The sequence below is a fragment of the Pinus tabuliformis genome, chromosome 6 (assembly GCF_031772625.1).
Source record: "Pinus tabuliformis cultivar Carrire ecotype Pingquan chromosome 6, CPIR1, whole genome shotgun sequence".
NCBI lineage: Eukaryota > Viridiplantae > Streptophyta > Pinopsida > Pinales > Pinaceae > Pinus > Pinus tabuliformis.
The window spans coordinates 1,040,585,047-1,040,589,102 of NC_142292.1; positions in this window are offsets into that span (position 1 = coordinate 1,040,585,047).

A 4,056-nucleotide genomic window follows, 5' to 3' on the forward strand; every position below is an offset into this window, starting at 1 on the left:
GGATATATTAACATTAAAGGGTACACCAACTTATTAACATTATAGTGGTTGACATCCTTGAGGCTTATGGCCTTCTGCTAAGAAGAGATTGGTCTCAAAAGTTGAATGGTTATTTTGCTATAGACTGGCTTCATATCTAACTAGAATACAAAGAGAAGAGTAACCAAATAAGGGTATATTAAGAGCCACATATGAAGTATATAGTGATATAATTGAAAGGATAAAACAAACCAATTAACTTTTCACATGCCACCTCGGGAAATTACATTTTGGAGACAGATCTAGGTTGTTATCAAGCCCATCCAAATACCATTTCATTAGAAATATTGTTTGATCTCCTTAAGTGTTATACACTGGTGAAAATCATCCTTGAAATTTAATTGTAAATGACAATAATAGTACTAACATAGATGTAAATAATGACTATTCTACTAGTTTAGGAAAAGACACTGACATTTGGACTTTGTATTATGATGGTTCTAATCCATAGGATGGAGTTGGTGTAGGGTGCATCTTAATCATCCCATGCAAACATAAATCCCTAATATCCGCACTAGAAGTATAATATTATAATGAAAATCAATTTCTATTAATAATCAATAATGAAAAACATTACAATGTACACAATGACACATAGTTACTAGAATGACACTTTATTGTCTTTGAAAAGAGATGTGATGATTACACTCATGCACAAGAAACCATAATAAGATATTTAAACTACATTTTATAATAATGCCAAAAAAAACCTAGGGAGAAAAAACACTCAAATGACATGAAGTTAGTTTTAAGCATCCACATTAGTTTGGGTGATGTTCAATTATTTGAAAAAAAGGTGACCTCTGCTAAGACAATATATTTTCACTTGTTGCTTTATTTTAGATCTTCTTTGGCTTATTGTAAGAGGATTTCATAGATTGTGTTGGATACATGTTTGTTGGGTGTCAACGCCTTGAAAAATGCATAGGAAAGTTTTGTAAAATCCCTTGGAAGTTCATGACTTGAAAACTATGAGTGTTGGGATTGTTTATGAGACAACCACATTAGAATCTCAAAAATAGCTTGGGAAGGCACCTAAATGCATAAAAAAATTCAAGACCCAAAAGTTACTGGAGTGGATTGTTTATGAGATGACCTTGGACGACCCCCAAGATCATGACTCAAGTTTTATTAGATAAGAACACAACTTTAAAGTAGGGTGATTCACCTTGGATCCATGAACTTGTTGGGTGTGCAGAATGATTATTTATAGGTCTTTGTATCAGCCGGATGTACACCCTAGGAAGATTGTACACCCCTCCATGTGAAGGGGTGCTAATCCCCCCCGGTTGGGGGGTCCGAGGGCCAGCAGTCCCCTGGCGGGGGTTTTGGGGGTAGCACCCCTGAAGCTAAAAATAGATGTAAAATTGCCTTGTAAAAGTATAGTAATTTCTAGTCAATCTGGGTCATTCATTAGGTAGATGATCTTATGGTAGAATTTATGTTTAGTTTAGGGTTTTTTGCCCTAGAAGGCAACCCCTCTCTTTGTATGAGGGCATTGTATTGAGGCTGTGTAATAGATGTGTATTCTCCGAGCGAGAAACAGAGAGGTGAGACTGTGAGAGAAAACAGAGGATATTACAGCGGATCTGTTGTAGGTTGTGTCTCTTCATTTTGCTGGATAATAGAAAGGAAGGACTGGCTGTTTGGGGTGGACGTAGCCCAAACTGGGTGAACCACGTATATCTATGTCTCTCTGGTTTTATGTGTTTGTGTTTTTCCGCATATTATACATCTTGCATTTCTCTGTCATATATATAATTTTTCTAACAGAACTAGATTATGAAAATACAACTTTTGATGTAGAATTTATTGTGAGGCATAAGATCCAATGGATGTTTCTCTAAGGGCTAAAGCCTCTAGGGGAAAATATGTAAAATAACAAACTTAGGTGCAATAATCCCCATATATAAATCTAAGGACAACTCTAAAAAAATGATGTAGTTCCTCCAAACGTTGGAAATTGATAAAGACCATAATACCTCCCTCTAAAATAAGTAACATGAGCATGAATTAAATCACACCAAAAGCACAAACCCCTCAAATTATTACCAACACCAACCCCTCAAAGAAGATAAATAAACCACACAAATGGAATTTTTATCCCTTCAATCATAATAGAAGAGATTATAAAGTTGGATTCCACACACTCAAACAGTGTCAAAAATATAATCCCCTCTTTTAAAGTTGGCAAAACCTTCTTTTTTTTCAAGGTTGTTTAGGGAAAGAAATCAACCTCCCTCTTAGCCCTAAGGAAAGAGAGAGGGTGTTGGTACCAAGCCAACCCACAAAATATACTCACTTAAGAGTGTCACATAGATTACTCTATTCCACAACTTAAACATGTAGACTTACTAAGCTTGAACTTGGGTGGGAAGGATCACAATAATTCTATCTAACCACCCAAGATAAACTCAATTGACTTAAAGGTGGCAAAACTTATCATAAATTAGTTATCAATTGATAGCGAGTGCAACCATTATTGTTTGCTACCCACAAATACCAATTAACTCATCATCATTGTTTAAGGAAAATCGTGTCACCTTCAATAATGTGGCTAGTGGTATATAAGAGGTCAGAGTTTATTATTGACAAATGCCTTTGGGTCTTGGGTTGTCATGTTGTTTCCTTATATTCAAGAAAGATGAGTCCCTATCTAATCAAAAGCAATTTCATGTCTTGTTCTAGGACTGACTGACAATTTTAACCTAGATATCATATGTAAGAAACCTAATATCCCGTATTGTCGTTTTTGAGGTAAATAGATCATGTGGTTTCAAGTATAATTTTAAAAATTGGCATGATCCAAACTAGAATTAATCAAATAAGTCAGTTGGACTGGACGCAGTATTGAACTAGCCAACTGATTAGATTGAAGGTTTGGTTTGTAATGACAAGGTACCAAATCGATTAGTTTGGTACTTAATAGTACAAATTGGCCCTATTGGCAAGTTTTCACCCCAATCAACTAGTGAGATCTCACATGCATGGAGGGAGTCTAGGGCCCATAGTGGCAGCTTTTGAGGTGGTTTTGGAGGATAGCAAGGACTACTTCCCTCCCAAAATAACCCCTCTTGGCTATAAAATCAATCCTCCCTTTCCTAATCCCTAAACAACAAAATATAATTCAATCCACGAGCATAATGACATCAAGAACTAACATGTGGAATATTCCACAAGTTAAGGTGACGAATTAATATAACAACATGCATTGTGATATTCCCACTTAGCAATATTGCTAAGGGGAAATATCAATTTTCTCAATTTTGTATTAATTTGCACTTGCACTTAGGAAAGGTGGGTTTAGAGGGCCCACATGAATTTATGAGTTAAATGGAAGCCAAAACATTAGAAGAAGCAGGAGAAAATTGAATTCTAGTGGTAAGTGGGGGCCACCCATAGAGAAATATGGCCCATAAGGAAATACACACTCATTGGAGGGAGATTGGTGGGGAAAAGTCGAAGGTTGGGCCCACATGGCCATTTGTGAGGCTCTTTGACAAAAGAGGAGGAGGCAATCATTTTTTGTCATTCTTGATCATTTGAGTTTTCTCTTAGACTAACACACCTGAGCTAAAGCCAAGTCTACAAGTGTTGTTGAGCACAAGAGGTTTCTAGGCGTAAATATCACCCCTTTCTTTGGTGGACTTCAAGTGCCAACCCAAGAAGGGAGTCTCATCCTTTTCAGTTCAATCTGGGAGTAGCATAGTGTGAGTGTGGGGAATTTCCAGCAGCAACAACGCAGTCCTTGGTAGTGTCACATGTGGGGCTTGAGGAGAGAAGGGAAATTTGGGTTGAGACTTGTGGGCAAGTCTGGGAAGGAGATTTGTTGGTAATTGTAGTCATTTTGGGGGAATCTAGCAACAAGATTTACAAGTGGGTCGAATTACCCAGCAATAGTGTCATTGAGGGAAATTGGGCTGAAATTTCAAGGTCATAATTTGGCCAATTACTTCGTGGGTTTTTATGGGTATTTGGTGGAGGGACAGAGGTTAATTTCCCGAAATTTTCTGAGCA